The 25,950-nt window shown below is 45.4% G+C and overlaps 1 protein-coding gene across 6 annotated transcripts in view; it reads left to right on the top strand.

Annotated features, from left to right (window-relative positions):
• Positions 1-25,950, top strand: part of FOXN3 (forkhead box N3) — a 301,639-nt gene that overhangs the window by 172,054 nt on the left and 103,635 nt on the right. The window lies entirely within an intron of this gene.

Genomic DNA, 25,950 nt, shown 5'->3' with positions numbered 1-25,950 from the left:
CATTTTTTTGAGCAAAACTTTTTGTTTACACAAAAAAACGCTTAAAAGAAACCGCAAATGCGGAAAAACACGGCTAAACGATAATGCAACAACGCTGAAAAACTTGCTTGTTTAATGCGACTTTACACAGCTAATGCTACCAGCGTTATTAAAACGCCCCCCCCCCCCCCAATGTGCATAGAGACTAAGTCTTCTACTGGTACTCTGATATTTCTTATGTTGTTAGTTGTATCCCTATTTTTAGATCTTGTAATGATCACTGTATGATTTTTGTAACTTTTTATGACCGTTTTTGGATCTAGTGCTTCTTTATTATCTCTGTTACGTTGTTAGTTTTAGTCGTATTTTTAGATCTTGTAATGATCACTTTATGATCTTTGTTACTTTTATGGCTATTTTTAGATCTACTAATGTTAAGGTGGCCATAGATGTATCTTTGTTTCTTGATCAGCCAACAGGCCAAAAAAAAAAAAAAAAGGAACGGATTCCTCCATCCAGCAATAAAACCAAATATATGTGAGATTGATTGAAACAATACAAATCAAAGTATATCCGGGGGGGAGCGGGGGTTGGGGGCATCATCAATAAATGCACCCCTAGGAATACCGAATGCAAACAGTTGATTCCTCCATCCACCCAATCGAGGTAGGTAGAGGAATCCTTCCCACTAGACATTGTATTCTGAGAGTGGGGAATCTTCACTGTCAGATTGGCCCACCCATTGGGTGCAGCTGCTGATTGAGGAAACTTTCCCAGCAAGCCTGAGCTCCCACATGTGAATCGGAATTCAGCTGGTCCCTTCTGAACTAGCTGACTTTCGATCTACCTATGGCCAGCTTAAGGCTCAGTTCACACTACTGCAGTGCAACTTTGATGTGACTTTTCATATTCTATGGGGCCAGTTCACACTGTAATCGCACAAAAGTAGTGCAGGAACCCAAATTGCAGGGGGCTGAGTTGCACTGATTAGAATGGGCAACATTTAAAATAATGAGAGTTCCTTTGTCATGCAATTCTGTGCGATTCAAGAAGTCAGCAGTCAGAGGTCGCACTAGCGGGAACTGGGGCGTACTCTATGATCTTTGTTCCTTTTTTTGTTTTTACTTCTTCTAGTGTTACTCTCTGATGTTTGTTACTTTTGTTACTTTTATTGCTGTTTTTAGATCTTCTTGGGTTACCCTTTTCAGATGTAGTGATGCAGGGTCCGGGGAGAGCGGATATAGTGAATGCAGGGTCCGGGGAGAGCGGATATAGTGAATGCAGGGTCCGGGGAGAGCGGATATAGTGAATGCAGGGTCCGGGGAGACAGGATATAGTGAATGCAGGGTCCGGGGAGACAGGATATAGTGAATGCGGGGTACGGGGGGACCAGATATAGTGAGAGCGGGCTCCGGGGAGAGTGGATAAAGTGAATGCAGGGTCCGGGGAGACCAGATATAGTGAGAGCGGGGTCCGGGGAGAGCAGATATAATGAATGCAGGGTCCGGGGAGAGCGGATATAGTGAATGCGGGGTCCGGGGAGAGCGGATATAATGAATGCAGGGTCCAGGGAGACCAGATATAGTGAATGCAGGGTCCGGGGAGACCAGATATAGTGAATGCAGGGTCTGGGGAGAGCAGATATAATGAATGCAGGGTCCGGGGAGAGCGGATATAATGAATGCAGGGTCCAGGGAGAGTGGATATAGTGCATGCAGGGTCCGGGGAGACCAGATATAGTGAATGCAGGGTCCTGGGTTTAATAATACTTGATGGCCTCATTCACATACTGATCCGTGCACCCATGAAAAGGACTGTCTTCACCTGCATGGGATGCACCGGTGTTCCAGGCAGCCTGATGAAATCAATGACAGGCGGCCAGCTACATGGACCTGCATGGATTTCCAGAGTGTACAGTCATGCAGGTCCAATGACGGATCAGAACGCAGGCAAATCTGCATTTTATTTACTTCATGTCAAATGCAGAATAAAGGTCAGTCCTTTGATCCATATAAATGGAATTGAAAATACAATGTAACTACTGTACATACATTGTTACACGGTATTACTCAATGATGCTTGCAAATTATCTGCAATTTTTGTGTAACACAGGAGCAGCTGCATGTTGATAACTGGTACTTGCCCCTAATAGCGATGGGAGTAGAGATGCTGAGTGTAGGAGAAACGTCCGGGAAACTTTACAGAAGTTCTTTAGGGCATATCTTCCACGTTCCTGAAGTCCTGAAGTTCTTAATGCATGTTACCGGATCAGCGTAATTCACATTTGTACAGAATTGTATTTGATGATGTCAATTGTTTCTGTTTAATAATAGAGATAAGTGAATAGATTTACATTTTGTGGCAAATCATGTTTTTCGTATCTGCCCAGATTCATGCACTTCATGCCAATCCCTCCTGTGTTCATTCTACTTGGATTCCGCTATCTTTTTTCAGCCGTTATGCAAGAGCTGATTATATTTCAGCTGACTTCTGTCTCTCTGCCACTGTGGAGGAAACATATGTCTTCCCAGGCTTGCTGAGACCTGTAGTTCCCTTGCTTCTGCAGTCAGCTGCCCTAGAACAGAAAACATACGGGATGTAGGCCAGGAGCGTATTTCCCACGAGGCAAACAAGGCGTTTGCCTTGGGCGGCATTTTTTTGTGGGGGCAGCGCCACCCCCTGGAAGAAGAGACGCTGGTTGTCTTGCGTCGCACCGAGATGGCTCCAAAGGACACTGGGGCTGGGCAACAGGTGGAAGCCGAGGGGAACAGCCGTGAGACTTCGGGAAGGGAGCCGAGATTCCGTAGAGCTGTGATTGGGAGTCCGGGGGCCGTGGTGTGTGGGGGGGATTGCGGAGGGTGTCGCAGGTTACAGGGCTGGTGGGCATTGGGGGGCGTTTGCCGGGGGAAGGGTTTATGGCAGATTTTTGCCTAGGGCGGCACAAAATCTAAATCCACCACTGATGCAGGCTGCCACTGAATGACCTTTTTCTGGAGATGCTGGTTGCCTGGCTGTCATGTAGAGCCAAAGACTTCATTTCTTCTTCTTTCGGAGTCATTGACCTGGAATAGGTATGCAAGTCAGCAGTTTTACCTTCAGGTGCAGTTTGCTCTGCCCTATTCCGTCCACATGTTAGTGACTAAAAAAGATTCAAGACAGAAGCAGCCAGGAAATTGGCATTTTTAGGAGAACATTGGCAGTGTCGGGCATGGCATTTCTCTTAATGAAAGATTTCCTTTAAAGAACTGTTTTCTTTTTTTTTTTTTTTTTTTATTCTCTCCCCTATAAGACAAAGTAGACGTAGAACTTAGTCCCAAGTTGCTAGGTGCTCCCTAATCTAACCTATGAGGTCCAACCTGCCCTCCTCCCCTGGCCCGTCTGACAACAGCTAGGAAGGAAACAGATGCTGCATAACAGCAGCTTGCCTCAGTTTTGAGCACTTTCCCCAGATGAGCGTCGGCAAGGGTCAGTCCTCATGCACACGGGACGGTTTGATAACGCTGGTAACACTAGCTGTGTAAAGTCACATTAAAAACGTGAGTTTTTCACCTTTTTTTTTTTTTTAGCATTTTTGCATTCACATTTAGTAGCGGTTTCCCATGTTTAGCAGCGTTTTTCCATGCCTGTGTTATTTAGCATTTTTTGTACCAAAAAAAAATTGGGGGGGGGGGGGGGGGTCAAAAAAAGTCTAAAAAAGCCAGTTTGTGGCATTTTACCGCGTTTTTCAGTGTTAGAGCATTTTTACAGCTAAAAAACTCCTCTAGAAACCCACTAGTTCTGGGTTGTTGTTTTTTTTTAAGCCAAAAACATCCCTGTCAAAAAAACGTTGATTCAGTTTCTAATGTTTTTTTAGCGTTTTTTTGGTTAAAAAAAAGTCCAAAAGCGCAGGTTTCCCTGCCAAAAAACATTGATTACAGTCTGTGTCTATGGACACATAGGATAACATGCTGGGGGGTTTACTGGATGTAGATAAAAAAGGTCAAAAGCCAAAAACAGCCACTGTAAAAATGTTCTGTGTGCAGGAGGAAGGCTGTCGGCCTCTCCTTTCCTATTGCCATTTCTTATCTGGGGAAAGTTCTCCCAGCTGAAACAAGCTGAAGTTATGCTGCTTCCATCTCCTTCCTGGGCTGTTGACTGATTCCCCCAGGCAAACAAAGGCAAGAGGATTTGGGGGGGGGGGGGGAGGAGACGTTCTCAGCCTCTGCATTCCTGTTGCCGCTACTTGTGTAGGGAAACTGCTCAGAGCCAAGACAAGCTGCCATTCTGCTATGTCCGTCTCCTTGCTGGGCTGTTGACTGATTCCCCCAGGCAAACAAAGGCAAGAGGATTGGGGTGGTGGGAGGAAACGTTCTCAGCCTCTGCATTCCTCTTGCCGCTGCTTGTGTGGGGAAAGGGCTGAGAGCCAAGACAAGCTGCTGTTCTGCTATGTCCATCTCCTTCCTGGACTGTTGACTGATTCCCCCAGGCAAACAAAGGCAAGAGGATTGGGATTGGGGGAGGAGACGTTCTCAGCCTCTGCATTCCTGTTGCCGCTGCTTGTGTAGGGAAACTGCTCTGAGCCAAGACAAGCTGCCGTTCTCCTACGTCCGTCTCCTTCCTGGGCTGTTGTCAGATCAGCCGCAGCAGGAAGGGAGGAGGGCAGGTTGAACCTCATAGCTAGGGTTAGGAGCACTTGGAGCAAAGTACATCATAACCAAACGGTAAAATATATATATATATATATACACACACCTATATAGCCTTAGTTCTATAAAAACTTGCAAGATACAGTTGCAAGAAAAAGTATGTGAACCCCTTGGGATTACGTGGAGTTTTGCATGAATTGGGCATAAAATGTGCTCTGAACATCATCTAAGTCACATCAATAGAAGAACACAGTCTGCTGAACATAATACTACACAAACATTAGATGTTGCCATGGTTTAATTGCACATAACATGTAAACATTCACAGTGCACAGAGGAAAAAGTATGTGAACCTTTGGACTTAATAACTGGTTATCCCTCCTTGGCAGCAATAACCTCAACCAAACGTTTCCTGTAGTTGCAGATCTGACCTGCACAACGATCTGGAGTCATTTTGGACCACTCCTCTTCACAAAACTGTTTCAGTGTAGCAATATTCTTGGGATGTCTGGTGTGAATCGCTCTCTTAAGGTCATGCCACAGCATTTCAATCGGGTTGAGGTCAGGACTCTGACTGGGCCACTCCAGAAGGCGTATTCTGTGCTGTTGCAGCCATTGTTTTGTTGAATTACTTGTATGCTTTGGGTCATTGTCCTGTTGCATCACCCATCCTCTGCGGAGCTTCAGTTGGCGGACAGATGGTCGTACGTTTTCCTGCAAAATGTGTTGATAAACTCTGGAATTCATTTTCCCATCAATGACAACAATCCGTCCAGGCCCTGAGGCAGCAAAGCAGCCCCAAATCATGATGCTCCCTCCGCCATGTTTCACAGTGGGGATGAGGTTTTGATGTTGGTGTAATGTGCCTTTTTTTCTCCACACATAGTGTTGTGTGTTCTTCCCAAACAACTCAATCTTGGTTTCATCTGTCCACAGTATATTTTGCCAGTAGTGCTGTGGAACATCCAGGTGCTCTTTTGCAAACTTCAAACGTGCTGCAATATTCTTTTTGGACAGCAATGGCTTCCTCCGTGGTGTCCTCCCATGTACTCCATTCTTGTTTAATGTTTTCCTTATTGTAGACGTGTCAACAAAAATGTTAGCATGTGCCAGAGATTTCTGTAGGTCTTTAGCTGACACTCTGGGATTCTTCTTTACCTCATGCAGCATTCTGCGCTGTGCTCTTGCAGTCATTTTTACAGGACGACCACGCCTAGGGAGAGTAGCAACAGTGCTAAACTTTCTCCATTTGTAGACAGTCTGTCTTACCGTGGACACATGAACATCAAGGCTTTTGGAGATACTTTTGTAACCCTTTCCAGCTTCATGCAAGTCAACAATTCTTGATCGTAGGTCTTCTGAGAGCTCTTTTCTGCGAGGCATGGTTCACATCAGACAGTGCTTCTTGAAATCAGTAAACCCAAAACAGGTGTGTGTTTTTTAAGGGCAGGACAGCTGTCAGCAACACATCCAATATCATCACACTGATTGGAGTCAAGGTTGGCTCACTCCTGGCTCCAATTAGCTCTGGGAGAAGTCATTAAGCTAGGGCCTCACATACTTTTTCCTCCCTGCACTGTGAATGTTTACATGTTATGTGCAATTAAACCATGGCAACATCTAATGTTTGTGTAGTATTATGTTCAGCAGACTGTGTTCTTCTATTGTTGTGACTTAGATGATGTTCAGAGCACATTTTATGCCCAATTCATGCAAAACTCCACGTAATCCCAAGGGGTTCACATACTTTTTCTTGCAACTGTATATCACAACTATTGCTGTCATTTTTTTTCTCGCTGCGAATATCCAAATCTCCCGTATTTTCAGCCGAACCATAAATTATATTTTTTTAAATCTTTATAGCTCTCTCAGCAGGAATGCTCTCCATGGAACAAGTTTAATATCCTGCACTCGGCAGAGCCACCGTCCCTCTTCATTTCGGGGCAAATGATCATTTTCGGGACGTGCGTGGATTTTGTGCTGCTTTACGGTTTCATAACAAGATTTTGGAGGCTGGCAGATCGTTTTGCAAGTCTAATATTCTGCTCGGTGAGACGGAGCGCGTTTTTCTTTTCTTTTTTTTTTCTCCTCTTGCTTTTCCCTCCCAAAGAACATTTAATGAAGTTTCTCGCCGTCTCCAACGAAGAGCATTCCATCACATGCCCAGACAATCAATCTGCGCGGAGAACAGCTGGCTTTCAGGGGGAAGACTGCCGTAAGTCTGCCCTCGCAAGGCGATTAGCGTGTTGGGCGCCATGGCAACTGGAGCGTCGCCATGGCAACCCATAGCGGTGACAGGTGCACTTGCATCACACGGCAGTTAGTTGCCTGGCAAAAGGACAGACCATTAGCACGTATAACTACACAGTTGCCATGGCGACCGGTAACCCCCGCGTTGCGACTCCTGATGGCTGGCATCCTTTTTTTTTTTTTTTTCTCTCTTTTCGAAGATGTATACCTGCTTTTGTCTGAAAATCATCGGCGGCGTGAATTATGCGAGATGACAACTTGAGGTCAGATAGCTTCAGGAAGAAAACGTCAAATTGGGGATAATCAGAAAAAGCCCAGACAAAGTGCTCGGGAGGCAAAATCTGACGGAGAGTAAAAATAGATCTGCTCCGCTTTTTAGGACTCGGAAGAAACGTCCGCGATCGCTCTTGTTCCCTGTAAACTGAAGCGTCAGCTCCTTGCTCGCGTGTCAGTACGCTGCCCGAAGCCCCCGCCGTTCATTTTCACATGGCGGGGCTTATTATCACCTTCACCTTTCAGTCTGATCAGCTGACAGTCTCCTCATTTACATTTTATAGTCGAAGTCGTTTAAAAAAATTTACTGCATGTCTGCATTTTTCAGACATTTTCTGTTTTTATTTTTGTTTGTTTTGTTAGATTTGAGTGAGTGGAAAGTGACAGGTTGAAAAATATTCCACTAATGGGATTGTAATAGGAGGGTTTTGCCAATAAATATTTGTTCAGAATTGCAGGAATTGTCTTTATTGTGTCAAATAAAAAAAAAAAAATTGTCAGACAAAATTGTTCCCAAATGTGACTTGAGATTGCAGCCACATTTACACTTCTGTGTTAGATAACAGATACATTTTAAAATAGACTGTTAAAGAACTCTTTTTGTAGGTAAGATGTGCAGCAGAGGAGTGCAGGAGAGAAATCTGGAGGTTATGAGGGTGGGCAGTATGTACAGGAGAGGAGTGTGAAGGGTATGAGGGTGGGCACTATGTACAGGAGAGGAGTGTGGAGGGTATGAGGGTGGGCACTATGTGCAGGAGAGGAGTTCGGAGGGTATGAGGGTGGGCACTATGTACAGGAGAGGAGTTCGGAGGGTATGATGGTGGGCAGTATGTACAGGAGAGGGGTGTGGAGGGTATGAGGGTGGGCACGATGTACAGGAGAGGGGTGTGGAGGGTATGAGGGTGGGCACTATGTACAGGAGAGGAGGGTATGAGGGTGGGCACTATATACAGGAGAGGAGTTCGGAGGGTATGATGGTGGGCAGTATGTACAGGAGAGGGGTGTGGAGGGTATGAGGGTGGGCACGATGTACAGGAGAGGGGTGTGGAGGGTATGATGGTGGGCACTATGTACAGGAGAGGAGTTCGGAGGGTATGATGGTGGGCAGTATGTACAGGAGAGGGGTGTAGAGGGTATGAGGGTGGGCAGTATGTACAGGAGAGGGGTGTGGAGGGTATGAGGGTGGGCACGATGTACAGGAGTGGAGGTTATGAGGGTGGGCAGTATGTACAGGAGAGGAGTGTGAAGGGTATGAGGGTGGGCACTATGTACAGGAGAGGAGTGTGGAGGGTATGAGGGTGGGCACTATGTACAGGAGAGGAGTTCGGAGGGTATGAGGGTGGGCACTATGTACAGGAGAGGAGTTCGGAGGGTATGATGGTGGGCAGTATGTACAGGAGAGGGGTGTGGAGGGTATGAGGGTGGGCACGATGTACAGGAGAGGGGTGTGGAGGGTATGAGGGTGGGCACTATGTACAGGAGAGGAGGGTATGAGGGTGGGCACTATATACAGGAGAGGAGTTCGGAGGGTATGATGGTGAGCAGTATGTACAGGAGAGGGGTGTGGAGGGTATGAGGGTGGGCACGATGTACAGGAGAGGGGTGTGGAGGGTATGATGGTGGGCACTATGTACAGGAGAGGGGTTCGGAGGGTATGATGGTGGGCAGTATGTACAGGAGAGGGGTGTGGAGGGTATGAGGGTGGGCAGTATGTACAGGAGAGGGGTGTGGAGGGTATGAGGGTGGGCACGATGTACAGGAGTGGAGGGTATGAGGGTGGGCAGTATGTACAGGAGAGGAGTGTGGAGTGTATGAGGGTGGGCACTATGTACAGGAGAGGAGTGTGGAGGGTATGAGGGTGGGCACTATGTACAGGAGAGGAGTTCGGAGGGTATGATAGTGGGCAGTATGTACAGGAGAGGGGTGTGGAGGGTATGAGGGTGGGCAGTATGTACAGGAGAGGGGTGTGGAGGGTATGAGGGTGGGCAGTATGTACAGGAGAGGGGTGTGGAGGGTATGAGGGTGGGCACTATGTACAGGAGAGGGGTGTGGAGGGTATGAGGGTGGGCACTATGTACAGGAGAGGAGTGTGGAGGGTATGAGGGTGGGCACTATGTACAGGAGAGGAGTGTGGAGGGTATGAGGGGGGGCACTATGTACAGGAGAGGTGTGTGGAAGGTATGAGGGTGGGCACTATGTACAGGAGAGAAATGTGGAGGGTATGAGGGTGGGCACTATGTACAGGAGAGGAGTGTGGAGGGTATGAGGGGGGGCACTATGTACAGGAGAGGTGTGTGGAAGGTATGAGGGTGGGCACTATGTACAGGAGAGAAATGTGGAGGGTATGAGGGTGGGCACTATGTACAGGAGTGGAGAGTATGAGGGTGGGCACTATGTACAGGAGAGGAGTGTGGAGGGTTTGACAATGGGCTGTATGTGTAGGAGAGGAGTGTGGAGGGTATGACGGTGAGCAGTATGTGTAGTAGAGGAGTGTGGAGGGTATGACGGTGAGCAGTATGTGTAGGAGAGGAATGTGGTGGTATGACAGTGGTAAGTATGTGAAGGATAGGAGTGTGGAGGGTATGACGGTGGGCAGTATGTGTAGTAGAGGAGTGTGGAGGGTATGACGGTGAGCAGTATGTGTAGGAGAGGAATGTGGTGGTATGACAGTGGTAAGTATGTGAAGGATAGGAGTGTGGAGGGTATGACGGTGGGCAGTATGTGAAGGAGAGGAGTGTGGAGGGTATGACGGTGGGCAGTATGTGAAGGAGAGGAGTGTGGAGGATATGACGGTGGGCAGTATGTGAAGGATAGGAGTGTGCAGAGTATGACAGAGGGCAGTATGTGCTGGAGAGGAGTGCGGGTGGTTATGATGCCAGGCAGGCAAGGAGTGTGATGGGTATGAAACTGGGCCATATGTGCAGAAGGAGTTTAGTGGGTATGACGGTGAGCAGTATGTGCAGGAGGAGTTTAGTGGGTATGACGGTGGGCAGTATGTGCAGGAGGAGCTTAGTGGGTATGACGGTGGGCAGTATGTGCAGGAGGAGTTTAGTGGGTATGACGGTGGGCAGTATGTGCAGGAGGAGTCTAGTGGGTATGAGGGTGGGCAGTATGTGCAGGAGAGAAATGGCAAAGGTAAGCTGTAACTGACATTTTTGCTCTGTGCACTGTGCATCATAACCAATTGTCTGTCTGTTTGTTTGTTTTAATAACATTAGTTTCTTTTTCTTTATCCTTTGTTGCCTGTCAGTTCTGCTGATCCCTCTCAGCCTCTTTACAGCCCGCTAAAGTAAAACTCAGTCCAAAAAAATAAATAATTTACATTTTCATTCTTGGGTTAAGTACATGTTATGTAAGTATTTGTAAATATTTGTCAGTGCTGCTAGAAATCCAGCATCCTTACATCAGGGTCCCCATCAGAGCTCCCTTTCCTTTAGATCAGGGTCTCCATCAGAGCCCCCTTTCCCTTAAATCAGGGTCTCCATCAGAGCCCCCTTTCCCTTACATCAGGGTCTCCATCAGAGCCCCCTTTCCCTTACATCAGGGTCTCCATCAGAGCCCCCTTTCCCTTACATCAGGGTCCCTATCAGAGCCCCCTTTCCCTTAAATCAGGGTCTCCATCAGAGCCCCCTTTCCCTTAAATCAGGGTCTCCATCAGAGCCCCCTTTCCCTTAAATCAGGGTCTCCATCAGAGCCCCCTTTCCCTTACATCAGGGTCCCCATCAGAGCCCCCTTTTCCTTAGATCAGGGTCCCCGTCAGAGCCCCCTTTCCCCCTTTTCCTTAGATCAGTGTCCCCGTCAGAGCCCCCTTTTCCTTAGATCAGGGTCCACATCAGAGCCCCCTTTCCCTTAGATCAGGGTCCCCATCAGAGCCCCCTTTCCCTTAGATCAGGGTCCCCATCAGAGCCCCCTTTCCCTTACATCAGGGTCCCCATCAGAGCCCCCTTTTCCTTAGATCAGGGTCCCCATCAGAGCCCCCTTTCTCCCTTTTCCTTAGATCAGGGTCCCCATCAGAGCCCCCTTTCCCTTACATCAGGGTCCCCATCAGAGCCCCCTTTCCCTTACATCAGGGTCCCTATCAATCCCTTCATTCCCTTACATCAGGGTCCCCATCAGAGCCTCCTTTCCCTTAGATCAGGGTCACCATCAGAGCCCCCTTTCCCTTAGATTAGGGTCCCCATCAGAGCCCCCTTTCCCTTACATCAGGGTCTCCATCAGAGCCCCCTTTCCCTTACATCAGGGTCTCCATCAGAGCCCCCTTTCCCTTACATCAGGGTCTCCATCAGAGCCCCCTTTCCCTTACATCAGGGTCCCTATCAGAGCCCCCTTTCCCTTAAATCAGGGTCTCCATCAGAGCCCCCTTTCCCTTAAATCAGGGTCTCCATCAGAGCCCCCTTTCCCTTACATCAGGGTCCCCATCAGAGCCCCCTTTTCCTTAGATCAGGGTCCCCGTCAGAGCCCCCTTTCCCCCTTTTCCTTAGATCAGTGTCCCCGTCAGAGCCCCCTTTTCCTTAGATCAGGGTCCACATCAGAGCCCCCTTTCCCTTAGATCAGGGTCCCCATCAGAGCCCCCTTTCCCTTACATCAGGGTCCCCATCAGAGCCCCCTTTTCCTTAGATCAGGGTCCCCATCAGAGCCCCCTTTCTCCCTTTTCCTTAGATCAGGGTCCCCATCAGAGCCCCCTTTCCCTTACATCAGGGTCCCCATCAGAGCCCCCTTTCCCTTACATCAGGGTCCCTATCAATCCCTTCATTCCCTTACATCAGGGTCCCCATCAGAGCCTCCTTTCCCTTAGATCAGGGTCACCATCAGAGCCCCCTTTCCCTTAGATTAGGGTCCCCATCAGAGCCCCCTTTCCCTTACATCAGGGTCCCCATCAGAGCCCCCTTTCCCTTACATCAGGGTCCCCATCAGAGCCTCCTTTCCCTTAGATCAGGGTCCCCATCAGAGCCCCCTTTCCGTTATCAAAGTCCCCACATCCTTCAGAAGCAGAGACCATAGGCAGCCTTTGCTGACCGTAATCCTCACTCAGCGCACATTGAGGAAAGGTCGCTGACCCTAGCTGGGGGCCAGGAACAATCTTGCAGCAGGCTGGGTGTGACCTGCGGGGTTAGACAAATCCTGGAGGAAATGAGGTTTACCCGCTCTGTATATGGAAAGACTTCTTTACAGTAAGGGCTTTGAAAACGTGTAATAGACTTCCTGGAGAGCTGGCCATCTCCGTAGATTGTTTATTAAAAGGCCGGATATTTCTAAATGTACCAAATATAACTGGATATAAATATTTATCGCCAATAACGCCGGAGAACTGTTGATCCGAGGAGTGTGCGATCGCCTTAGGGGATCAGGAAGGAATATTTTCTCATTTCAGCGTCCTGGTTTATAAATTGGATTTTTTTTTTTTTATATCAAAGTTGAGACATCATAAGTGTTGGGAGGAAAGTCGGCTGTGCGGAGTTTAAACCTCTCCCCTCCGCCGCGCCGCCATGGAGCCGTCCAGGCGTGCAGAACTCAGAAGCGCCGGGTTCCCTGACACCAATTAGCGCCACGATTACCGCCAGAGGATTGCCATTTCAGGCCTAAAAGGACGGGCAACAGGCGAAAGGATTTGGAATGAGATTACGGAATTAAGGAGCTCATTGCTATTGTTCCGCCTTTAATGCGATGGTTTTTCTCCAGTGAGTGAGACAATCCGGTTTGGAGATTGAAATGGCGGATCGATGTCCTGCGGGCTGCTCCGGGCTGCCGTTGCGCACAGGCTGACCTGCGGGTGACATCCCAAATCCGGCACGCTTGGCAAGCGAGGGTCGCAGGAGCCCGGCGCCTGACTCTGTGGATAGCAGGATGGAGCTGATTGGCGGTTGATGTTCCTGGAATTTTTTTTTTTTTTCCAGACTTTTTTTTCTTAAAAGTTACTAAAATTTCTACTTTGTAGCATTAAAATTAGTTCAGATTTGTCCGTATTCTGTCATCTTTATAAAGAGACATTGGGGGTTATTTACTAAAACTGGTGCAGCTGCAGAGTAACCAATCAGCTTCCAGGTTTTATTGTCAAAGCTTCATTGAACAAGCTGAAGTTAGAAGCTGATTGGCTCCCATGCACAGCTGCTCCAGATTCTGAGCGCTCCAGTTTTAGTAACACCCCCAACCCCCCCCTCAGTGTAGCCTATTTTTTCTTTTCTTTTTTTTTCTTTTTTTTGCTACATCTGTTCCTGGAAAAAAAAATTTATTCAGCCATTTCTTTTCTCAAGATATTAAAATTTCTACTTTTCTACTTTTCTTGCATTAAAATTAGTTCTGATCTGTCCATTTTAGTAACCCCCCCCCCCCCCCCCCAGTGTAGCCTATTTTCTTTTCTTTTCTTTTTTTAGCAACACATGTTCCTGGAATTTTTTTTTTCAGCCTCTTTTTTTCTCAAGTTACTAAAATTTCTACTTTTGTTGCATTAAAATTAGTTCTGATCTGTCCATATTCTGTGATCTTTTTAAAGAGACATTGGGGTAGATTTATTAAAACTGGTGCAAAATCTGGTGCAGCTCTGCATAGTAACCAATCCGCTTCCAGGTTTTATTGTCAAAGCTTCATTGAACAAGCTGAAGTTGGAAGCTGATTGGCTCCCATGCACAGCTGCTCCATATTCTGAGTGCTCCAGTTTTAGTAACCCCCCCCCCAGTGTAGACTACTTTTCTTTTCTTTTTTTTAGCTACACATGTTCCTGGAATTTTTTTTTCCAGCCTTTTTTTTTTCTCAAGTTACTAAAATTTCTACTTTTTTGGTGCATTAAAATTAGTTCTGATTTGTCCGTGTTCTGTAATCTTTTTAAAGAGACATAGGGGGTTATTTACTAAAACTGGAGAGTTCAAAATCTGGTGCAGCTCTGCATAGTAACCAATCCGCTTCCAGGTTTTATTGTCAAAGCTTCACTAAACAAGCTGAAGTTAGAAACTGATTGGCTACCATGAACAGCTGCTCCATATTCTGAGTGCTCCAGTTTTAGTAAATCCCCCCTCCCCCTGCCTCAGTGTAGCCTATTTTCTTTTATTTCTTTATAGCTACACGTTCCTGGAATATTTTTTTTTTTATTAGACATTTTTTTTATTTTAAAGTTACAAAAATTTCTGCTTTTGTTGCATTAAAATTAGTTCTGATCTGTCTGTTTTAGTAACCCCCTAGTTTTTTTTTTTTGTTTTGTTTTGTTTTTTAGCTACACATGTTCCTGGAATTTTTTTTTCAGCCTTTTTTCTCAAGTTATTAAAATGTCTACTTTTATTGCATTAAAATTAGTTCTGATCTGTCCATAGTCTGTGATCTTTTTAAAGAGAAATTGGGGGTTATTTACTAAAACTGGTTCAAAATCTGGTGCAGAGCTGTGAAGAGTAACCAATCCGCTTCCAGGTTTCCAGCTGTGCAGAGTAACCAATCCGCTTCCAGGTTTCCAGCTGTGCAGAGTAACCAATCAGCTTCCAGATTTTATTGTCAAAGTTTCATTGAACAAGCTGAAGTTAGAAGCTGATTTGGCTCTCTTGCACAGCTGTTCCAGATTCTGAGTGCTCCAGTTTTAGTAAATCCCTCCCAGTGTAGCCTATTTTCCTTTTTCTTTTTTAGCTACACATGCTCCTGGAAAAATATTTTTCCAACCAATTTTTTTTCTCAAGTTTATTAATATTTCTACTTTTTTGTTGCATTAAAATTAGTTCTGATCTGTCTGTTTTAGTAACCCCCCAGTGTAGCCTATTTTTTTTTTTTTTTTAGCTACACATGTTCCTGGAATTTTTTTTTTCAGCCTTTTTTTTTCCTCAAGTTACTAAAATGTCTACTTTTGTTGCATTAAAATTAGTTCAGATTTGTCCATATTCTGTGATCTTTTTAAAGAGACATTGGGGGTTATTTACTAAAACTGGTGCAGCTATGCAGAGTAACCAATCAGCTTCCAGGTTTTATTGTCAAAGCTTCTCTGAACAAGCTGAAGTTAGAAGCTGATTGGCTCCCATGCACAGCTGCTCCAGATTCTGAGCGCTCCAGATTTAGTAAATCCCCTCCTCCCCCTTCCTCAGTGTAGCCTATTTTTTTTAGCTACACATGTTCCTGGAATTTTTTTTTTTTTAGACATTTCTTTTTTCTTAAAAGTTACTAAAATGTCTGCTTTTTGATGCATTAAAATTAGTTCTGATCTGTCTGTTTTAGTAACCCCCCCCCCCAGTGTAGCCTATTTCTGTTTCTTTCTTTTTTTTTTTAGCTACATATGTTCCTGGAAAAATATTTTTTTCCAGCCATTTTTTTTCTAAAGTTATTAAAATTTCTACTTAAAATTAGTTGTGATTTGTCTGTATTCTGTAATCTTTTTAAAGAGACATTGGGGGGCTATTTACTACAACTGGAGAGTGCAAAATCTGGTGCAGCTCTGCATAGAAACCAATCAGCTTCCAGGATGTATTGGCAAAGCTTTTTTTAGCTATACATGTTCCTGGAAAGTTTTTTTTTTTTTTTTTTTGTTTTTTTTTTTTTTTTAGCTACACATGTTCTTGGAAAATTTTTTTTCCAGCCACTTTTTTTTCTCAAGTTACTAAGATTTCTACTTTGTTGTTGCAATAAAATTAGTTCTGCTTTGTCCGTATTCTGTAATCTTTTCAGTGACATTGGGGGTTATTTACTAAAACTGGAGAGTGCAAAATCTGGTGCTGCTCTGCATAGAAACCAATCAGAATTGCGGCAATTCCAGATCGCCACGTGTGAATGGGGCCTTGTTCCTAATTGCACCCCAAACGTGGTTCGATTCTGCTGCCATTGTTGTGGGACAGAAACGCATTTTGCCATGCAATTCTGTCATGTGACAATCGTGGCAAAATCGCATCATGTTTGGGGCGCCATTTCGAACAAATGACACCCAAGCGCGCGTTGCGTGTTTCGCTGCATTTTCCATGCCAATCAGCTATGTGGGCAGAATCATGACGATTCCAGATCGCCACGTGTGAATGGGGCCTTGTTCCTAATGGCACCCCAAATGTGGTTCCATTCTGCTGCCATTGTCGTGGGACAGAAACGCATTTTGCCCCGCAATTCTGTCACGTGACATTCGTGGTAAATTCGCATCATGTTTGGGGTGCCATTTAGAATAAATGACACCAAAGCGCACGATGTGTGTTTTGCAGCATTTTCCATGCCAATCGGCTACGTGGGCAGAATCGTGGTGATTCCAGATCGCCACGTGTGAATGGGGCCTTGTTCTTAATGGCAACCCCAAACGTGGTTCAATTCTGCTGCCATTGTCGTGGGACAGAAATGCATTTTTCCACGCAATTCTGTCACGTGACAATCGAGGCAAAATTGCACCACGTTTGGGGCGCCATTTAGAACAAATGACACCCAAGCGCGCGTTGTGTGTTTTGCAGCATTTTCCATGCCATTCGACTATGTGGGCAGAATCGCAGAGATTCCAGATCGCCACGTGTTAATGGGGCCTTGTTCTTAATGGCACCCCAAACGTGGTTCGATTCCACTGCCATTGTCGCAATATGGAAACGCTTGGCAATCACGCCAAAATCTGTGGTTAAAAATAGTTGTAAGCTTTTCGCCCAAAAAGAAGCCCCCCGCTCCCTTTTTCGAAGTGAATGTTCTGCCCTATGTGCGACGCATTTCTGCATGCAAATTGCGCTTTAAAAATCGCAAGCTGGCCTCTGCTACGGAAGGTCTGAACGGCGCCGAGGCGTGCGCGTGCCATTTACTACTATTTTATGGAAAAAGAAGCAATCCACAGAAATTGATTTTACAGAGAGAAGGAAGCGGCGGCCGCTCCGCGTTCACATCTGCTTTCATTTTGGCCGCAGTCAACCCTTAAAGCGACAATGGTGGGTTGTTTTTTTTTTTGGGGGGGGTTGGGTTTTTTTTTTTTTTTTTTGCACTTACGGGCCAATTGCGGCCTATCCAGCCTTGTCTATAACTTTTAACGCCTTTGGCTGTCATCGCGGCGTGCAATGCACCTGTTTAATGTAAACACTTCTGGGGGAGAAACCGGAGCCGCGAGCTCTGCGAAGTAACGCGGGGCAGGAATAGATCCGATGGCGTTCGGAGGAAGGGTGCCAGATCAGGTTCTCATTAGCGGCTGCCTGGGAAACCAACAAATGCCGCTGACAGTGATTTATAGAAAACGTGCGATCTTTCTTGGTCGCCGGAGACGGCTCTTCAGATTGAAAAGGAATTAACGGCCGCCTTCCCCACTTGGAAATGTATGTTCATATAAAATGTTCAGCGGGTTTATGGTTTATACCGTCATTTTTTATTATACGGGATATATATAGCGCCAACAGTTTGTGCAGCGCAGTACAACATATTTACTGAGTTATTACAGATCGTTGGATGGAGATTTCAGATTGTGGCATGGCCATTGTAGCTGCCTGAACGCTGTTTTGGGGGTGGGGGAGGGGTGAATAGTAGATTGCCATTTACTAGGCTGCATTCTCAGTGATGTCACCAGTCCCTTGTGAATGGATAGGCTGCATTCTCGGTGATGTCACCGCTGTCTAGTGAATGGATAGGCTGCATTCTCAGCGATGTCACCGCTCTCTAGTGAATGGATAGGCTGCACTCTCAGCGATGTCACCGCTCTCTAGTGGATGGATAGGCTGCATTCTCAGTGATGTCACCGCTCTCTAGTGAATGGATAGGCTGCATTCTCAGTGATGTCACCAGTCTCTAGTGAATGGATAGGCTGCATTCTCAGCGATGTCACCGCTCTCTAGTGGATGGATAGGCTGCATTCTCAGTGATGTCACCGCTCTCTAGTGAATGGATAGGCTGCATTCTCAGTGATGTCACCGCTCTCTAGTGAATGGATAGGCTGCATTCTCAGTGATGTCACTGGTCTCTAGTGAATGGATAGGCTGCATTCTCAGTGATGTCACTGGTCTCTAGTGAATGGATAGGCTGCATTCTCAGTGATGTCACTGGTCTCTAGTGAATGGATAGGCTGCATTCTCAGCGATGTCACCGCTCTCTAGTGAATGGATAGGCTGCATTCTCGGTGATGTCACCGCTCTCTAGTGAATGGATAGGCTGCATTCTCAGTGATGTCACCGCTCTCTAGTGAATGGATAGACTGCATTCTCAGTGATGTCACCGGTCTCTAGTGAATGGATAGGCTGCATTCTCAGTGATGTCACTGGTCTCTAGTGAATGGATAGGCTGCATTCTCAGTGATGTGACCGCTCTCTATTGGATGGATAGGCTGCATTCTCAGTGATGTCACCGCTCTCTAGTGAATGGATAGGCTGCATTCTCGGTGATGTCACCGCTCTCTAGTGAATGGATAGGCTGCATTCTCAGTGTTGTCACTGCTCTCTAGTGAATGGATAGACTGCATTCCATGTGTCCTGTACTTATTGCACAGAAATATATACAGCAAAGGCCATGACAGTGGACTTGGACAATATCCTTGCCTCCCCTCATCCATTCTTCTATTCTGGGACGTGGAATTGTTACATCTCTTTGGAGACTCTGCAATTGTTTGACATTCCTAAATACAACCCACACACAGGGATTTTCCTGAATGAACGATTCCGAGTTTCCCCTCGGTGGTGACGTCAATGTTCTTGTAGATCCGCGGCTCTTCATCTTTGTAGTTTTTGTTCTTTTTTATTTATGTCGTTCTTCATATAACAATATCGTTCCCTGACCCTCAGACCTCCGACCATCCCGGCGGTGTGACTGATCCAAGCAGGGGATTATTGTGTACCGTGTGGGTGTTGGAGGATCGTGTGCCAGGCGATGATGACAGTCCTGGACTTCTGAAGGAGATTCTTTCAGGCTTTTTGGAAAATCTCAAATCTGTCCAGTGAAGAGATGTATGGTGGGGGTGAGCCAAGTAATAGATTTTGCAGCAACGTTACTGGATCATCGGTGAAATGTTATCAAAGCTAAATAAAAAAAAAAAAAAAAAAATCTCATTTTCATTCTTTTTTTCTGTATCAGTGGTGGTCACCTTTGATATAGGGGGCCTCAAGTGTGGCTCCTGATGACAACAAAGGGCCACACATAATATTCAGTCAATTTAATGCAACTGTCAGACTGCAGACATGCTACAGGAGATGGTCAGAGACTGCAGACATGCTACAGGAGATGGTCAGAGACTGCAGACATGATACAGGAGATGGTCAGAGACTGCAGACATGATACAGGAGATGGTCAGAGACTGCAGACATGATACAGGAGATGGTCAGAGACTGCAGACATGATACAGGAGATGGTCAGAGACTGCAGACATGATACAGGAGATGGTCAGAGACTGCAGACATGCTACAGGAGATGGTCAGAGACTGCAGACATGCTACAGGAGATGGTCAGAGACTGCAGACATGCTACAGGAGATGGACTGAGACATGCTACAGGAGATGGTCAGAGACTGCAGACATGCTACAGGAGATGGTCAGAGACTGCAGACATGCTACAGGAGATGGTCAGAGACTGCAGACATGCTACAGGAGATGGTCAGAGACTGCAGACATGCTACAGGAGATGGTCAGAGACTGCAGACATGCTACAGGAGATGGTCAGAGACTGCAGACATGCTACAGGAGATGGTTAGAGACTGCAGACATGCTACAGGAGATGGTCAGAGACTGCAGACATGCTACAGGAGATGGTTAGAGACTGCAGACATGGTACAGGAGATGGTCAGAGACTGCAGACATGCTACAGGAGATGGTCAGAGACTGCAGATATGGTACAGGAGATGGTCAGAGACTGCAGACATGGTACAGGAGATGGTTAGAGACTGCAGACATGGTACAGGAGATGGTCAGAGACTGCAGACATGCTACAGGAGATGGTCAGAGACTGCAGATATGGTACAGGAGATGGTCAGAGACTGCAGACATGCTACAGGAGATGGTTAGAGACTGCAGACATGGTACAGGAGAAGGTGGGAGACTGGAAACATATTCAGTGAGACTCCTAGGGATCCCTGCAATTACTCTTTACAATTCAATGTTTCCTATTTGTGCTCCCTATTGTCCTCTTGCCATAAACAGAGAAAAGGGATGGACCGCACACAAAGGAGGAAGATCATCTGATAGCCATAATTGACACAATTTAACTACCAGAAGGCAGTCTAGAGAAAATCATTCTGTCACTGGCCTGAGGAAACATAGACTGCTGTCTGTAGGGCAGTGCTTCTCAATTATTTTCTGTCATGCCCCCCCTAGGAAGAAGAAAACATTTTGCGCCCCCCGTGCGACTGTAAATAGTATTTTTGCAGCAGCACCTCTGCACTGCACACTTACCGGCTTTTACCTCACTCGATTTTCGTGGGTCCGCTCGGCTCCGCCTCCTCGCCCGTGATTGGCCGCCTGTGTACCTTTCCTGAGCTACAGTTCTGGCGGCCAATCACCGGTGAGGAAGCGGAGCCGAGCGGCAAGAGTGAGGGAGTGGCCGGAGTGACGGAAGGAGCAGCGCTTCCTGGATGGATCATCATGGGAGCTAGGTAAGAGACAGCAGCCCTCTGCCCACCCCTGTACTTAGTGTCCCTTCTGTCGGAAGGGGGGGGGGGGCGGCGGCGGCACCGCGCCGCGCCCCCCTTGACGGGGGAGCGCCCCACTATTTGAGAAGCACTGCTGTAGGGGCCCTGAGTGCCAAAAGGGCCACATACAGCCCCGGAGCCATGGGTTGGGCACTAGGGATTTGGATGTGTGTTTTTTTGGGGGGGTTTTTAAATATTATTTTGGGTACATTTAGTTTCTCATTTGAATGTGTCCTCTTTATTTTTATTTTGTAAACTTTTCTTTACACGGGGGCAGCACAGTGGTTAAATGGTTAGCACTTCCGCCTGGCAGTACTCAGGTCATCAGCTCAAATCCCAACCATGGCAACACCTGCCTGCATGTTCTCCCTGTGCCTGCGTGGGTTTTCTCTGGGGACTCCAGTTTCCTCCCACACTCCAAAGACCTGCTGGTAGGTTAATTGGCTCCTGTCTAGATTGTCCCTAGTATGTGTATGTATGAATGTGAGTTAGGGACCTTAGATTGTACGCCCCTTGAGGGTTAGGGACTGATGTGAATGTACAATATATATGTAAAGCGCTGCGTACATTGATGGCGCTATATAAGTACCTGAAATAAATAAATAAATACACATCAGAACTCAAGGAGCGCTTTCCGCACTGCAATCAAAACGTACTGCCTTTGGGGTCTGCTAAAGGTGCCGATACATTGTTAATGGCACCCCAAATGTAGATCACATGGTATGGGGACCACTTCAAATGTTGTATCCCCCCCCCTTCCTCTCATCCCTAGTATATGGGGACCACTTCTCCTGTTGTATCCCCCCCCCTCCCTTCCTTCGTGTATGGGGACCACTTCTCATGTATCCCCCCCCCTCCCTTCCTTCGTGTATGGGGACCACTTCTCATGTATCCCCCCCCCTCCCTTCCTTCGTGTATGGGGACCACTTCTCATGTATCCCCCCCCTCCTCTCATCCCTAGTGTATGGGGACCACTTCTCATGTTGTATCCCCCCCCCTCCTCTCATCCCTAGTATATGGGGACCACTTTTCATGTTGTATACACCCCCCCTTCTTTTCTCACCCCTAGTGTATGGGGACCAGTCCTCATGTATCACCCCCACCCCCCCCCCCCGCCACTCGTCCCTAGTGTATGGGGACCACTTCTTCTGTTGTATCCCCCCCCCCCCTTCCTTCGTGTATGGGGACCACTTCTCATGTTGTATCCCCCCCCCCCTTCCTCTCATCCCTAGTGTATGGGGACCACTTCTCATGTTGTATTCCCACCCTTCCTCTCATCCCTAGTGTATGGGGACTACTTCTCATGTTGTAACCCCCCCCCCCTTCCCCCATCCCTAGTGTATGGGGACCACTCATGTTGTAACCCCCCTCCCCCATCCCTAGTGTATGGGGACCACTTCTCATGTTGTAACCCCCCCCTTCATCCCACATCTCATGCTGTATTCCCTCCCCCCATCCCTAGTGTATGGGGACCACTTCTCATGTTGTATTCCCCCCCCATCCCTAGTGTATGGGGACCACTTCTCATGTTGTATCCCCCCCCCCCATCCCTAGTGTATGGGGACCACTTCTCATGTTGTATCCCCCCCCCATCCCTAGTATATGGGGACCACTTCTCCTTTTGTATTCCTCATAATATAGAATTAAATGAAACATCTCATGGAGATCTAGCGGGATTCTGTCCTAGGCAGAGCTGGGGAACCTGTGCGCAACGCTCTCGCAGAGGTAACTGTCTGGAGACGTAATCCTTCACTAAATAAAACTGGAACTTCAGGTTTGGGTGGATCGCCCTTTAAAGGGAAAGTCTTGTGAAGCAGGGTGGTGGTGGGAGTCCGGCAGCGAGGGGGTTAACGATGCCCTGGAACAGACCGTGCTCCATTTTTAGAGCTTGGGGCCGCTCCTTAATCTGGCTGCGGATGGGACGGGAAGGGGGGGTGGTGTGTAGAGAAGAGATCGCCCCCCCCCCCCCTTGGATTGCAGAGTTCCTGGTCTCCATAGAGATGCATACCAGCATTGTAAGATAATACAGAGCGTGTGTGATCGGCGTAAGCACGGGGCCACGCACCAATCACAGCTGGGCGCCGCTTCAAAACCGCCCCGAGGTGACAACCGTCCACTCCAGGGGCTGCAGAGAATTTTTCCAGACGTATTTATTAAATCCAGTGCAAAAGGAGAAAAGGTGGTGATGGTGGGGAGGGTGTCACGGCGTGCAATTCGCCACCTTGTGTCACTTAGTGAGCGCTCGCTGCCATTTCACTGACATTGTGTCCCAGCAAGCGTAGTCACCATTAATGACATGGGCCACAACGCAGCCCCTATACTCAAGACCCCCTTGTAAAAAATCCATCAACCTATATACCATCCCGCGGAGTCGGGTATTCAAGCGCAAAGCATTGGCGTTATCTTAAAGTAGATGCAAACTCATGCAGATGCAACAGTGCGCACATTTTTGCACATCGCTTTTAGGGCCAGTTCACACTATAGAAACGCAGTCCAGATGCATTCCGGATTTCTGCATGCGCGTTTTTTATGCTTTCCGGTGCAGTTTTGATGCGTTTTTGATGTGTTCCAGTGCGTTTTTTTTTATTCATTCCAGTTTTTTCCCCTCTTTTTTTCTTCAATTTAAATAGGGAGATGTGCATCCCAGTGTATTTTTGGTGCGTTCTGGTGCATTTTTTTTTTTTACCGCGTTCCACTACATTTCTGAGCAGGAAAAATGCAGCCTGTTCTGTTTTCTTTTTCTGTGTGTGTGTGTGTATATATGTGTGTGTGTGTGTGTGTGTGTGTGTGTATATATGTGTGTGTGTGTGTATATATGTGTGTGTGTGTGTGTGTATATATGTGTGTGTGTGTGTGTGTATATATGTGTGTGTGTGTGTGTGTGTATATATATATATATATATACAGTGGGGATCGAAAGTTTGGGCACCCCAGCTAAAAATTTGTATTAATGTGCATAAAGAAGCCAAGGAAAGATGGAAAAATCTCCAAAAGGCATCAAATTACAGATTAGACATTCTTATAATATGTCAACAAAAGTTAGATTTTATTTCCATCATTTACACTTTCAAAATACCAGAAAACAAAAAAATGGCGTCTGCAAAAGTTTGGGCACCCTGCAGAATTTATAGCATGCACTGCCCCCTTTGCCAAGCTGAGACCTGCCAGTGTCATGGATTGTTCTCAATCATCGTCTGGGAAGACCAGGTGATGTCAAGCTCAAAGGTTTTAAATGCCCAGACTCATCTGACCTTGCCCCAACAATCAGCGCCATGGGTTCTTCTAAGCAGTTGTCTAGAAAACTGAAACTGAAAATAGTTGACGCTCACAAAGCTGGAGAAGGCTATAAGAAGATAGCAAAGCGGTTTCAGATGTCAATATCCTCTGTTCGGAATGTAATTAAGAAATGGCAGTCATCAGGAACAGAGGAAGTTAAAGCAAGATCTGGAAGACCAAGAAAAATATCAGACAGAACAGCTCGCAGGATTGTGAGAAAAACAATTCAAAACCCACGTTTGACTGCACGATCCCTCCAGAAAGATCTGGCAGACACTGGAGTTGTGGTACACTATTCCACTATAAAGAGATACTTGTACAAATATGGTCTTCATGGAAGAGTCATCAGAAGAAAACCTCTTCTACGTCCTCACCACAAAAATCATGGTTTGAACTTTGCAAATGAACATATAGACAAGCCTGATGCATTTTGGAAACAAGTTCTGTGGACCGATGAGGTTAAAATTGAACTTTTTGGCCGGAATGAGCAAAGGTACGTTTGGAGAAGAAGGGGCACAGAATTTAATGAAAATAACCTCTGTCCAACTGTTAAGCATGGGGTTGGATCAATCATGCTTTGGGGTTGTGTTGCAGCCAGTGGCACAGGGAACATCTCACGAGTAGAAGGAAAAATGGATTCAAAAAATGGATTCAATCAAATTTCAGCAAATTTTGGATGGTAACTTGATGCCATCTGTGAAAAAGCTGAAGTTAAAGAGAGGATGGCTTCTACAAATGGATAATGATCCTAAACACACCTCGAAATCCACGGGGGATTACATTAAGAGGCATACAAAAAGCGGCTGGCTACAAAAAGCGTTTACAAGCTGTGATACTTACCAAAGGGGGCAGTACAAGATATTAACTCTGCAGGGTGCCCAAACTTTTGCAGACGCCATTTTTTTGTTTTCTGTTATTTTGAAAGTGTAAATGATGGAAATAAAATCTAACTTTTGTTGACATATTATAAGAATGTCTAATCTGTAATTTGATGCCTTTTGGAGATTTTTCCATCTTTCCTCGGCTTCTTTATGCACATTAATACAAATTTTTAGCTGGGGTGCCCAAACTTTCGATCCCCACTGTATATGATATAAAAAGTCTACACACCCCCTGTTAAAATGTTAGGTATATATATATATATATGTGTGTGTGTATTTGGTTTGATATGTTTATAATTATATTACTATATATCTTGTATATAAAATAAATAAATATTTTTTATATATATATAATCTGTATTTTTTTATAGATATCTCATAATCCTATTAACATTTATCTCATCTAAGCTCCCAGGATCAGGGCCCTCCTATCCCTCTTGTATTGAACTGTATTGTTGCTGTGTTGTCTCCCGTTATATTGTACAGCGCTGAGCAAACTGTTGGTGCTATATAAATCCTGTATAATAATAATATAAATCTGTATAATAATAATAGTATAAATCCTGTATAATAATAATAATAATATAAATCCTGAATAATAATAATAATATAAATCCTGAATAATAATATAAATCCTGTATAATAATAATAATATAAATCCTGAATAATAATAATATAAATCCTGAATAATAATATAAATCCTGTATAATAATAATATAAATCCTGTATAATAATAATAATAATAATATAAATCCTGTATAATAATAATAATAATAATATAAATCCTGAATAATAATATAAATCCTGAATAATAAAATAAATCCTGTATAATAATAATATAAATCCTGTATAATAATAATAATATAAATCCTGTATAATAATAATATAAATCCTGAATAATAATAATATAAATCCTGTATAATAATAATATAAATCCTGTATAATAATAATAATATAAATCCTGTATAATAATAATAATAATAATATAAATCCTGAATAATAATAATATAAATCCTGTATAATAATAATAATATAAATCCTGTATAATAATAATAATAATATAAATCCTGAATAATAATATAAATCCTGAATAATAATAATAATAATAATATAAATCCTGAATAATAATAATATAAATCCTGTATAATAATAATAA

Source organism: Staurois parvus, unplaced genomic scaffold, assembly GCF_062004578.1.
Source record: "Staurois parvus isolate SC_StPar_1 unplaced genomic scaffold, SC_StPar_1.0 ptg001398l, whole genome shotgun sequence".
NCBI classification, from domain to species: domain Eukaryota; kingdom Metazoa; phylum Chordata; class Amphibia; order Anura; family Ranidae; genus Staurois; species Staurois parvus.
This window is presented reverse-complemented; position numbering and strand designations above follow the sequence as displayed.